The following is a 14,119-nucleotide window of genomic DNA, read 5'->3' as shown; positions in this document are numbered from 1 at the left end:
AGGATAAGGTTAGTCCCCAGCACTTTGTGATAAAAGTGGAATCTGTGGAAAAGCAGGAGCACAAATACTGAGGCCATATGTGGGGGGGGGGGGGGGGGGGGGGGGGGGAGAAGAGGGGGCATGCCTATTCTGGGCCGCCCCCACCCCTACGTATAATAAACCAGCATACTCACTGGTGCCTCATTGATCAGTTGTAAAGACTCATCGACTGCTTGGACGAACATAGAAGCTCCTGTAAAATAAAATCATTTCCTGTGCACACGCTTTCGTGTAAAGTGAGACTTCATCAAATGTAGGTATGAAAGCAAGTAATGGCTCTTGACGTTTTTTCTTAATCTTTATTCAAGAGAACACCTGAGAGTCCAGCCAACACGTGTTTTGTCGTTAAGTTATTAACCCTCGACTTCTTCAGGGCTGTATCGTTACGAAGAAGGAATTAATGCCTATTCAACGGTTATACTTTTGACCCAGTTGGTAATTTATAATTCCAATGTCACAATCCAATTTATTCTGTTCCGTCAGCCTCCGGTTCAGTACGCGTTCCCACCATTGTTTGAGAGGACAGCGTACTCGCTGCAGATCTCTTGGCTCACATCGGCCTTACTGTTTTTTCTTTGTCCTAACATACATCGGCACAAGTTTGAATTACGAAAGATACCATTTTGGGAACTATAATTTTAAAGGTTGACAGAATAGAAGAAATTGAATTGTGACATTGGAATTATGAAGGACCAACCGGGTCGGAAGCATAACCGGTGAATAGGCATTAATTCCTTCTTCGTAACGATACAGCCCTGAAGAAGTTGAGGGTTAATACCCTAACGACAAAACACGTGTTGGCTGGACTCTGTGGTGTTCTCTTGAATAAAGATTAAGGAAACACATCAAGAGACATTACTTGCTTTCATACCTACATTTGATGAACTCACTTTACACGCAAGCATTGCACAGGAATTGACTTTCGGACTCTTGGGTCCCATCTCGAAGGGTTTAGGGGTTTTTCCCTCACCTGTTGCACCGTAATAATTATATGTGTTTGTTTACATTACGTTATTTGGCAGGCTCCGTCACTCCTGTGTGAATTAATACCCCCCTTTTTTGGCTAATATCTCCTGAGACATTACTTGCTTTCATACCTACATTTGATGAACTCACTTTACACGAAAGCATGTGCACAGGAATGAATATGCTACTTACCAGTATGCATCTGTTCTTGGCATGTAGGGCTGCTAACATTCATATCTTATGCATAGATCGCCGCCTAGTGTTGGGTCCGGATGATTGCACATTGTTGTCCTGGAAGAGTCTTCGAAGTATCACGAGATAGGTGGCTCCTCCCCTGGACTACAGTGCGCATGGGCATCGACTCCATCCCCAGATTGTTTTTAGCCATTGTGGCAGAGATGGAGTGAAACAGTGTAATGAATATGCTACTTACCAGTATGCATCTGTTCTTGGCATGTAGGGCTGCTAACATTCATATCTTAGCATTAGATCGCCGCCTAGTGTTGGGCTCGGATGATTGCACATTGTTGTCCTGGAAGAGTCTTCGAAGTATCCTGAGATAGGTGGCTCCTCCCCTGGACTACAGTGCGCATGGGCATCGGCTCCATCCCCAGATTGTTTTTCGCCATTGTGGCAGGAGATGGAGTGAAAGTGTAAAGGATGTCCATGCTAATGAATAAATACAATAGTATATCTGCAGCTGCGACAGGCACCGGGGAGGAGGGCGGGCGATATGAATGTTAGCAGCCCTACATGCCAAGAACAGATGCATACTGGTAAGTAGCATATTCAGTTCGAGGCATGTGGGCTGCTAAATTCATATCTTAGCATAGAATACATAGCAGTCCCTCCATCAGCGGCGGTTGCCCGTGCCAGCTGCAGAAACCTGAAAAAGTGTCTTGAGAACAGCCTGTCCTACAGCTGCTTGCTGCTTGGAATGCACATCAACACAGTAGTGTTTTGTGAAGGTATGTGGTGTGACCCACGTGGCTGCTCTGCAAATATCCTCTAAAGGAATGTTCCCTAGGAAAGCCATGGATGCCCCCAGTTTGCGTGTGGAGTGCGCTCTGGGGGGTATTGTTAAAGTGCGCTTGGCTTTCTGATAACATATCTGGATGCACTTAACAATCCACCTGGCTATCCCTGCTTTAGAAATTGGGTTGCCTTTGTGTTGTGGTGCGAAGGCAACAAAGAGTTGTTTTGTCTTTCTAAAGGGTTGTGTTCTGTCTATGTAGTACATCAACGCCCTCCGTACATCTAAGGTATGAAGCATTCTTTCCGCCACCGTTTGCGGGATTTGAAAGAATGCTGGTAAGTCGATAGTCTGGTTAAGATGAAACTGTGACACCACCTTAGGAAGGAATTTAGGGTTAGTGCGTAGCACTACCCTATTTGGGTGAATTTGAATGAACGGCTCTTGTATGGTGAGCGCTTGCAGCTCACTGACACGCCTCAGAGACGTAATAGCTATCAGAAAGGCCACTTTCCACGTAAGGAATTGGAGCTCACACGAGTGCAGTGGCTCAAACGGTGGCCCCATCAGTCTGGTGAGAACGACGTTGAGGTTCCACACCGGAGCTGGTGGCGTTCTTGGGGGAATGACTCTCTTCAGACCTTCAAGGAAGGCTTTAATGGCGGGCACTCTGAAGACAGAGAGGTGCTGCCTGTTCTGAAGATAAGCCGCTATGGCTGAGAGATGTATCCTAATGGAAGTGTACGCCAGATTGCACTTGTAGAGATGTAACAGATAGCAGATGATGTTGGGAATAGATGCATCTAGTGGGTTGATGTCATTGGACGTACAGTAGATGACAAAACGCTTCCACTTAGCAGCATAGCATGCTCTAGTAGTTGGTTTCCTCGCCTCCTTGATGATACTCATGCATTCTGGAGGTAGGTTAAGGTATCCAAACTCTAGGACTTCAGGAGCCAGATCGCCAGGTTGAGCTGTCGTGGATCTGGATGCTGAATGTCTCCATGGTTCTGCGTCAAAAGGCTGGGCGTGAGGCGCAGTCTTTGATGCGGCACCACTGAGAGTTCGAGGAACGTGGTGTACCAAGCTTGTCGTGCCCACGTTGGAGCAACCAGGACGAGAGTCATGGAGTGCTGCCTTAGCTTTCTTGCGACCAGCGGTATTAGAGGGGCTGGCGGAAAAGCGTATGCAAATTTGCCTGACCAGTTCATCCATATCGCATTCCCCTGCGACTGTGGGTGAGGGAACCTGGCGGCAAAGAGTCGGCATTTTGCGTTCTCCTTTGTTGCGAACAGGTCTATCTCCGGATGACCCCACTGCTGGAAGAACGGGTGGAGAACCGAAGGGTGTATCTCCCACTCGTGCATCTGATGGCTGTATCTGCTGAGCAGATCCGCCATCTGATTGTCCTTGCCCGGGAGGTGTTCTGCCATGAGGAAAATGTTCCTCTGAATGGCCCACTTCCACATGCTCTGAGCCAGATGAGACAGCTGTGGCGAGTGGGTGCCCCCCTGTTTCTGAATGTAGTACATCGCGGTCATGTTGTCCGTCCGGACTAGCACGACCTTGTTGCTCAGATGTACAATGAAGGACTTGAGCGCCATGAAGATTGCCATCAGTTCCAGATAGTTGATGTGCATCTTCTGTTGCTGCGTCGTCCATAGTCCCTGCACTGTGTAAGTGAGCACATGTGCTCCCCAGCCCTGGAGAGATGCGTCCGTCGTCAGGACAATCTGCGGCACGGGCTCGTGGAACAGTCGGCCCTTGCAAAGGTTGTGTGGAGTCCACCAATGCAGAGAGTCGTATGCCCGACTGGTAACCAACACTAGGTCTGTCAATTGCCCACGAGCCTGTGTCCACTGATTCGCTAAGCACTCCTGGAGCGGGCGCATATGTAACCGTGCGTGAGGGACTATGAAGATGCAGGAGGCCATCATGCCGATCAACTGCATGAACACTCTCGCTGGCAGGGAGTGTCTTGGTCGGAATCGTTGGATCAGTGACTGAATGCTGTCGATTCTGACTTGGTTTGGCTGAGCCATGGCTGTCAGGGTGTTGATCGTAGCACCCAGGAACTGCCGGACATGTGCCGGCTGAAGATGCGATTTTGGGTAATTTAGGGAGAAACCCAGATCGTGAAGAAGGTGAATTGTAGTCGACATGTCTGCGGCGCACTGTTGCTCTGACTTGGCTTGTACGAGCCAGTCGTCTAGGTAGGGGTAGACATGGATATTCTGCCTCCTGAGGTGCGCCGCCACTGTCGCTAGACACTTGGTGAACACCCTCGGGGCCGTAGTGACTCCGAAGGGTAGGACTTTGAACTGGTAGTGCCTGCCTTGAATAGTGAACCTGAGGTATTTCCTGTGTGACGGGTGTAGTGGAATGTGGAAATAAGCATCCTTGAGATCTAAGGTCGCTAAGAAGTCTCCCTGGTTTAGCAAGGGAAGAATCTGCTGTAGTGTAAGCATATGGAAATGCTCTGACAGTATGTACAGGTTGAGGGGACGTAGATCGAGAATGGGCCTGAGAGAACCGTCCTTCTTTGGAATAAGGAAGTACAGGGAATATACCCCTGTGCCTTCCTCCCCCACCGGCACGAGCTCGATTGCGCCTTTTTGCAGCATCGCCACCACTTCCTGCTGCAATAAGTGCAAGTGCTCTGCGGACATAGGCCTTTGCCTCGGTGGGATGTTGGGTGGAGTGGATGTCAGCTCTAGGCAATAACCATACTGGATTAGTTGTCGCACCCACCTGTCTGTGGTGATGTTTCTCCAGACGGGCAGGAACTGCTGCAGTCTCCCCCCGACAGGTGTTATGTGGTCGGGGGGCAGTGACAGAAAGTCACTGTTTGCTTGGAGTAGAGGTGCGGGAGCTGTTGTTTCCTCTGCCGCGACCTCTGTTGCTGTTATTCCTATAACCTCCCTTGTTCTGTTTAGTGAACGAGGATTGCGTTCCACCTTTGGAGAACTGGGATTGTTGCCCCATCTGTCCTCTGGTGACTCCACGTGCACCTGAGCGACGAAAATTGCTGCCACGAAACTGTTGGGACTGCAGGGCCCCCATAGACTTAGCAGTTTCCGTGTCCTTCTTTATTTTCTCTAGGGTGGTGTCAACATCCGGACCAAACAGACTATCAGGATTGACTGGCTGATTCAGAATTGTTGTTTGAATATCCTGCTTAAACCCTGAGATGCGTAGCCAGGCTTGTCTTCTCAGCATAACGCTAGTGTTGATAGCCCTAGCAGCTGTGTCCGCAGCGTCAAGTGCACACTTGATGGCTGCGTTTGATATTAGCTTTCCTTCCTCAATAAGCATTTTGGTGCCTTCTTGGAACTGTGGGGGCAGGTGTTGTATAACCTGTTCTAGGGTGTCGTAGTGCGCCCTATCATAACGCGCCAGGAGCGCCTGTGTATTTGCGATGCGCCAAAAGTTTGCCGCCTGTGCAGCCACTCTTTTGCCTCCTGCCTCAAGCACTTTGGACTCCTTATCCGGGGGAGGAGCTTCACCCGTTGTCTGGGAGTTGGCACGTTTCCTGGCATTGGCAACCACAAGAGAGTCCAGTGGCAATTGTCCCCGGATGTAGACGGGGTCCGCAGGCGCAGGCCTGTACTTCTTTTCAATGCGAGGGTTGACCACTCTCGCCCTTGTAGGCTCCTTAAAAATGTCCCCAGCATGTTTGAGAACACCTTTCAGCATAGGAAGTGTCTTTACTGTCCTTTCAGATATGGCAAAGGTGTCAAAAAGGAAGTCTTCCTCAACCGGGTCGGCATGCATGTCCACATCATGATTGGCTGCCGCCCGTTCAATTAGTGCATGAAATCCTGCTGAGTCCTCAGTCGGGGATGCACGTGCATTAAAGGTCTGCGGGTCTTGGCCCACACCTTGGGTGTTCTGGTCACCAGTGTCGTCGTAAGAATCTGGTTGTACATCAGGTTCATCGACAGGGAAATTGTACTGTTCATCCTCATCATATTCCTCACCCACAGAGTGTTCTGGGGAGGGAGTAGGGCTCCGTCTTGGAGGAGGCTGAATCGGTTCCGTGAGGCCTGAGGCGTCAAGGGGCACCCTCTTCTTTTTCAACGGGATGACGTAGGGGTCCACCGGCTCCGAAGTGATCTTCCGTTTATAGAGTGTCAGCTTGCCGGTGGCAGCATCGATGAAATGCTCTGAATCGTCTTCCGATTCGAGTACACGACGTGGAAGAGGGTCAGGCAGCGAGGAACCCTGTTTCGGAGCCGATTTCGTCGAAAACGCTTTCGGCGCCTCCTTAGGTGGCAAGAGAAAAAGGAGTTTCCCAGAAGGCTTAGCCGGAGCGTCCTTTTGCGGCTGCGGTGATGGCATCGGAGCCGATGGAGCAAAGGCTTTCTCCCTGATTCTCTGCAGTGACTCCGCAATGGGGGACGGTACACTGCCAGTGGGTTTCGTCGCCGACAAGGATGCTTTGAGCGGTCCCTCGGATCCGACGTCCTCGCGGGCCTTGTGCGGTTTGGGCGCGGAAACCGTCTTCGGCTCCTCCGAATCTTGAGGCCGGGGCGCAGACTTCTTGGGCGTAGCCTCTTTGGAGCCGACCTTGGCGGGCTTGGACGGCGCCGGAGCCGCTGATCCGTGCCGACCATCTTTCTTGGGGGCCCCTTCCTCGGGCGTCGGCTTCGATTTCGGAGCATCGGAATCGACAGACTTCCTCGGCTTCTGCGGACCGGAGGTCGACGGAGCCGACGGGGTGACGGGCACCGACTTCTTCACAGGCACGGCAGCCATCTTAGGGACACTCGAGTCCTTTGGTTTCAGTTTCGATTTCGGGTCGGCCATTTTAGGTGTTGACGACCCCGACGGTTTCAGTTTCGGTTTCGAAACATCGTGCCCAGCAAGTGAGTCCGTAGCCGGGCCCGAAGGCGGGGCTGTGGCTTGCGGCAACGGGTCCTGGGTAAGGCCGACAGGCGATCCCGTGTCCCGGTCGGTATCCTCGAAACCTTCGGGGCAGAGCTCGTCCGCAGAGCTATCCGCCGCGGCCCCATAAATCTCATCGTCGTCTCCTACCTCTTCGACGTATTCGAGGACCTGACCCGCGACTCCGTCGTCGTCTCCCGGATCCGCCTCGACCTCCGTCTGTGATGGGGAGATTTGTAGAAGGTGACCCTGGACCTCTTCCTCCGGGTCGCCGAAGATGTTCTCCGGATCTGGGGCCGCTTGCCTAGCTTCCAAGCGCACCGCGCGCCGAAGCTTGAGAGTTTTCTTGGAGCGGAACTGTGCACAGGCCTTGCACTTGCCGTCGTCGTGGTCCGGTGAAAGGCACTTGTTACACACAGGGTGTAGATCGATGTGTGGGTACTTGGACCCACAGAGCGGGCAGTACTTGAACGGGCTCCGCTCCATGTCCGTAAAGGCTCGCTGTCGTGTCGCGATGAGAAGGCCTCAAAGTTTAGAAAGCGAAGAAAACTCCGCTTATTCCGGCTTCAAGAGACGGAAGACTCGAGACCGAGCGCAGACAATACCGACGCAAGAAAATCGAGGCCTTTTGGCCGGTAAAAGATAGTTTTACTTGGTTCCGACAGTAAGACGTCGAGACCACATCCGAACCCAATGGCGGAAAAAAACAATCTGGGGATGGAGCCGATGCCCATGCGCACTGTAGTCCAGGGGAGGAGCCACCTATCTCAGGATACTTCGAAGACTCTTCCAGGACAACAATGTGCAATCATCCGAGCCCAACACTAGGCGGCGATCTAATGCTAAGATATGAATTTAGCAGCCCACATGCCTCGAACAGGATGTCCATGCCAATGATGAATATAGAGAGAGTATCTGCAGCCGCTACGGGCACCGGGGAGGAGGGCGGGCGATATGAATGTTAGCAGCCCTACATGCCAAGAACAGATGCATACTGGTAAGTAGCATATTCAGTTCGAGGCATGTGGGCTGCTAAATTCATATCTTATGCATAGAATACATAGCAGTCCCTCCATTAACGGCGGTTGCCCGTGCCAGCTGCAGAAGCTTGAAAAAGTGTTTTGAGAACAGCCTGTCCTACAGCTGCTTGCTGTTTTGAATGCACATCCACACAGTAATGTTTGGTAAATGTGTGTGGCGTAGACCATGTGGCTGCTCTACAAATGTCCTCTACGGGAATGTTCCCCAGGAAAGCCATGGAGGCCCCCAATTTGCGTGTGGAGTGCGCCCTTGGGGGTATTGTTAAAGTGCGTTTAGCCTTTTGATAACAGATTTGAATGCACTTAACAATCCATCTGGCTATTCCTGCTTTGGAAATGGGGTTGCCCTTGTGCTGTGCTGAGAAGGCAACAAAAAGTTGTTGTGTCTGTCTAAAGTGTTGTGTTCTGTCAATGTAGTACATTAACGCCCTCCGAACGTCTAATGTATGAAGCATTCTTTCGGCCACTGTTTGTGGGTTTTGGAAGAATGCAGGCAGGTCAATAGTTTGGTTGAGATGAAACTGTGACACCACTTTAGGAAGGAATTTGGGGTTAGTGCGGAGCACCACCCTGTTGGAATGTATTTGTATGAATGGCTCTTGGATTGTGAGCGCCTGCAGCTCACTTACACGTCTGAGCGATGTGATAGCAATGAGAAAAGCCACTTTCCAAGTGAGAAACTGAATCTCGCAGGAGTGCAGTGGCTCGAAAGGTGGGCCCATCAGCCTAGTGAGGACCACATTGAGGTTCCACACTGGGGCTGGTGGTGTTCTTGGAGGAATGACTCGCTTCAGTCCTTCTAGGAAGGCTTTGATGGCAGGCACCCTGAAAACAGAGAGGCGTTGCCTATTCTGGAGATAAGCCGCTATGGCGGATAAATGTATCCGAATGGAAGCGTACGCTAGATTGCATTTGTAAAGATGTAACAAATAGCAGATGATGTTAGGAATGGATGCATCTAGCGGGTTGATCTCGTTGTCTGCACAGTACATGACAAACCGCTTCCATTTAGCTGCATAGCAAGCTCGGGTAGTGGACTTACATGCCTCCCGGATGATGTCCATGCATTCCGGAGGCAGGATGAGGTAGCCAAATTCTAAGACTTCAGGAGCCATTTCGCCAGATTGAGCTGTTGCGGATCTGGATGCTGAATGTCGCCATGGTTCTGCGTCAAGAGCCGGGATGCGAGATGCAGCCTTTGATGCGGCACCACGGAAAGTTCTAGAAACGTGGTGTACCATGGTTGGCGTGCCCATGTTGGAGCAACCAGGATGAGAGTCATCGAGTGTTGCTTTAGCTTTCTTGCCACCAGCGGAATGAGAGGCGCTGGGGGAAATGCGTACGCAAATTTGCCTGACCAGTTCATCCATATCGCATTCCCCTGCGATTCCGGGTGAGGGAACCTGGCGGCAAAGCTTTGGCATTTTGCGTTTTCCTTTGTGGCAAAGAGGTCTATCTGTGGATGACCCCACTGCTGGAAGTACGGGTGGAGTACTGATGGATGTATCTCCCACTCGTGCATTTGATGGCTGTACCTGCTGAGCAGATCCGCCATCTGATTGTCCTTGCCCGAGAGGTGTTCCGCCATGAGGAAGATGTTCCTCTGAATGGCCCACTTCCACATGCTCTGAGCCAGATGAGACAGCTGTGGCGAGTGAGTACCTCCCTGTTTCTGGATGTAGTACATGGCTGTCATGTTCGGATCAACACGACCTTGTTGCACAGATGTACTTTGAAGGACTTGAGTGCCATGAAGATTGCCATCAATTCTAGGTAGTTGATGTGCAACTTCTGTTGCTGTGTGGACCACAGTCCCTGCACCGTGTAGTGGAGCACGTGAGCTCCCCATCCTTGGAGAGATGCGTCCACAGTTAGGATTATCTGTGGCACTGGCTCCTGGAACGGTCGGCCCTTGCAAAGGTTGTGTGGATTCCACCAAAGCAGAGAGTTGTATGCCCGACCGGTCACCAACACTAGGTCTGTTAGCTGTCCCCGAGCCTGTGTCCACTGATTTGCTAAGCATTCTTGGAGCGGGCGCATGTGCAACCTCGCGTGCGGGACTATGAAGACGCAGGAGGCCATCATGCCTATCAAGTGCATGAACACTCTCGCTGGGAGGGAGTGTTGCGGTCTGAATTTTTGGCACAGCGACTGAATGCTGTCGATTCTGACTGGGTTTGGCTGAGCCATAGCAGTCAGGGTGTTTATTGTCACGCCCAGATACTGCCGCACATGGGCTGGTTGAAGGTGCGACTTCGGGTAGTTTAGCGAGAACCCCAGGCTGTGAAGGAGTTGAATAGTGTGGGACATGTCCGCGGCGCACTGTTGTTCCGACTTTGCTTGAACAAGCCAGTCGTCTAGGTACGGGTAGACATGTATGTTCTGTCTCCTGAGGTGCGCCGCCACTGTCGCCAGACACTTTGTAAACACTCTGGGGGCAGTAGTCACCCCGAAGGGTAGGACTTTGAACTGATAGTGCCTGTGTAGAATGGTAAACCTGAGGTATTTTCTGTGGGATGGGTGGAGTGGTATGTGGAAATAAGCATCCTTGAGGTCCAAGGTTGCTAGGAAGTCCCCTTGATTGAGCAGGGGAAGGATTTGTTGCAGTGTCAGCATGTGAAAGTGTTCTGACAGTATGTACATGTTGAGGGGGCGTAGATCCAGAATAGGTCTGAGGGATCCGTCCTTCTTTGGGATGAGGAAGTACAGGGAATAGACCCCCGTGCCTTCCTCTTCCACCGGCACGAGCTCGATTGCGCCTTTTTGCAGCATCACTAGTACTTCCTGCTGCAATAAGTGCAAGTGCTCTGCAGACATAGGACGTTGTCTTGGGGGAATGTTGGGAGGAGTGGATGTCAACTCCAAACAGTAACCGTACTGGATAAGTTTTCTCACCCACCTGTCCGTGGTGATGGACGTCCAGACTGGCAGGAACTGCTGGAGTCTCCCCCCGACCGGTGTTGTATGGTCGGGGGGCAGTGACAGAGAGTCACTGTTTGTTGGCGGCAGAGGAACGGGAGTTGTTGTTTCCTCTGCCTCTGCCCTTGGCACTGTTACCTCTGTAACCCCCTCTACCCTGCCTGGGGTACGAGGATCGTGCACCACCCTTTGCGTATTGTGTTTGTTGACCCAATTGTCCTCTGGTAACACCACGTGCCCCTGAGCGACGAAAAGTGTGTCCCCTGAATTGTTGAGACTGAAGCGCCCCCATGGACTTAGCAGTCTCGTTGTCTTTTTTAATTTTTTCAAGGGTGGTGTCTACATCTGGACCAAACAGGGTGTCCGGATTGACGGGCTGGTTGAGGATTGTAGTTTGGATGTCAGGCTTAAATCCAGATATGCGAAGCCAAGCCTGTCGCCTCAACATGACGCTAGTGTTAATCCCCCTAGCCGCTGTATCTGCCACATCAAGTGCACACTTTATGGCAGCGTTGGAGATAAGCTTTCCCTCTTTTATGAGCATTTCGGCTGCTTCTTTAAACTCATCAGGTAGGTGTTGAAGGAGCTGTTCTAGGGTGTCGTAATGCGCCCTATCGTATCGTGCCAATAGTGCCTGCGTGTTTGCGATACGTCATACATTGGCAGCCTGTGCTGCCACCCTCTTGCCCGATGCCTCAAGCACTTTCGACTCCTTGTCTGGGGGAGGAGCTTCACCCGTTGTTTGGGAGTTTGCCCTCTTGCGGGCATTGGCGACCACCAACGAGTCTAGGGGCAACTGTCCTCGAATATATGCAGGATCTCCAGGTGCTGGCCTGTATATTTTTTCGATACGTGGGTTCACCACCCTCGCCCTGGTAGGTTCCTTAAAGATCTCCGGGGCATGTTTAAGGACACCTTTAAGCATAGGAAGTATTTTAACCGTTCTCTCAGACGGAGAAAGTGTCAAATAAAAAGTCTTCCTCTACCGGGTCAGCATGCATGTCCACATTATGATTTGCTGCTGCCCGTTCTAGTAAAGCATTAAATGCAGCAGAATCCTCCGTTGGAGATGTACGTGTCCCAAAGCCTTGTGGATCTTGTACCACCTGATGTCCACTTTGGTCCCCAGTGTCGCCATATGAGTCCTGCTGAACATCAGGGTCATTGCCAACTGGGAAATTGTATTGGTCTTGCTGGTCATCACCATCCCCACCTGATTGGTTGGGGGAAGGTGAGGGACTCCGTCTCGGTGGTGGCAGAATAGGCTCAACTAGTGAAGGAATGTCTTGTGCTGGCCTCTTCTTCTTCAGTGGAATAACATGATTCCAGTGGTTGGGAAGTGATTTTCCTCTTATAAAGGGTCAATTTCCCTGTGTGGGCATCGATGCAATGCTCAGATTGCTCTTCAGAGCCAAGACATGGGTCCGAGAGGCTCTTTGGCATGGACGCATCCGATGGTTTTGGCACCGACGTGGTTGCGAAGGCCTTTGGGGCCACCTTCGGTGGCAGAGTGTAAAGGAGCTTGCTGGAGGACTTTTGTGGAGCCGATGGCGTGGAAGCCGTGGACGACAAAGTCTTTTCCTTTAGACGTTTAAGGGAGTCAGTAAGCTGTTGTGTAAAGGAGGTAGCGGCCTTTGGAACCGACGGACGATCTTCGGTGGCGTCGGTGTTGCTTGGTGTCGACGGTATTGGCGTCGAGGAATCTTCTGCCGCAATGCGTCGGTGCTCTGTTGAAGGCTTTGGCGCCGATGCAGCAGATCCCGCATCCTTGTGCCGATGCGTTGAGCCAGCTTCCTTTGGGTCGTTGCCCTTTGTCGACTTTGGTTCGGCCGTGCGTTTACCGGACGGTGCCTTTCCAGCGTCCGAAGGCGTCTCAAGAGGTTTAGGCGTCCGCGCCGGAGCAACCTTGGTCGGCGCCTGATGGACGGCCTTCTTGGAGGAGGTTTCTTTGAGCACCTTCTGCGGCGCAGTCGATTCAACAGCCTTCTTCGACTTTTGTGGGCCGGAGGTCGACGGAGTCGATGATGGAGCAGGCTTTGAATGTGTTTGTAGGACGTCGGCCATCTTAGGTTTGGTCGAGTCCGTAGGTTTAGGTTTCGACTGGACGTCGGCCATCTTGTGTCCCGTAGGTGCCGAAGGTTTCGCTTTCGGTTTCGATACGGGCAATGGCGGCTCCGCATGAGTGTCCGTGGCCGGGCCCGAAGGCGGGGCCGGGGATAGCGGTGTTTGGTCGTGGGTAAGGCCGAGTGGCGATCCAGTGACCTGAGCCTCAATAACGTAGACCTCGGGGCATAGCTCCTCCTCTGAGCTATCTTCCACGGCCCCATAAACTTCTTCGTCGTCCCCTACCTCCTCGACGTATTCAAGGTCTTGGGCCTGTCCTTCGATGTATTCCTCTGGATCGGCCTGGACCTCCGTCGACGGTGGCGAAATCTGAAGATGATGGCTATCGCCTTCCTCCTCGGGGTCGTCGAATATGTTGTCGGGTGCCGGGGTCGCTCGCTGGGCCTCAAGGCGCACCGCGCGCCGAAGCTTGAGCGTCTTCTTGGACCTGAACTTGGAGCAGGCCATGCAGTTTTCCTCGTTGTGGTCCGGCGAAAGGCATTTATTACAGACCGGAATCGATGTGTGGATATTTGGATCCACAGACGGGGCAGAACTTGAACGGGCTCCGCTCCATGAATAAGTTCGTCGGGTCTTGCTGCGACGAGAAGGCCTCGATGGCCGAGGAGTTACTTGACTCCGTAGATGTCCGGCTCAGAGAGTTGGACGACGCTTGAGACCGTACGCAAACAATACCGACGCAGGTAACGAAGGCTTTTTGGCCTTAAGATGAAAGTTTATCGGTTCCGACACGGAGACGTCGAAACCACATCCGAACCCAATGGCGGAAAAAAACAATCTGGGGATGGAGTCGATGCCCATGCGCACTGTAGTCCAGGGGAGGCGCCACCTATCTCGTGATACTTCGAAGACTCTTCCAGGACAACAATGTGCAATCATCCGGACCCAACACTAGGCGGCGATCTATGCATAAGATATGAATTTAGCAGCCCACTTGCCTCGAACTTGACTTTCGGACTTATCATGGAGGCTTGCACTTTTGGCTTAAAGCATCCAGGGCTGACTTTAGGCAGGCATTGGCTATGTTCCGCCCCCTTGTATGACTGCTTTGACCCTCTTTTTATGCTCTTAAGGAAGGTTTTGCATGAGGGACTATCTCGTCCCACTGTTGATGGCCGTATCTGACCAACAGTGCATTTGAGTTCGCAATACACCACTGTGTTGCATCCTC

The 14,119-nt window shown here is 51.9% G+C and overlaps 1 protein-coding gene across 2 annotated transcripts in view; it reads right to left on the bottom strand.

The window, feature by feature from the left end:
• The window catches only part of CANX (calnexin), a 574,990-nt gene that overhangs the window by 449,238 nt on the left and 111,633 nt on the right, over positions 1-14,119 (bottom strand). The gene's annotated exons all lie outside the window — the stretch shown is intronic.

The sequence above is a fragment of the Lissotriton helveticus genome, chromosome 7 (genome assembly GCF_964261635.1).
Source record: "Lissotriton helveticus chromosome 7, aLisHel1.1, whole genome shotgun sequence".
Lineage (NCBI taxonomy): Eukaryota > Metazoa > Chordata > Amphibia > Caudata > Salamandridae > Lissotriton > Lissotriton helveticus.
Note: the sequence above shows the minus strand (reverse complement) of the source record. Positions and strands in the feature narration are given on the sequence as shown.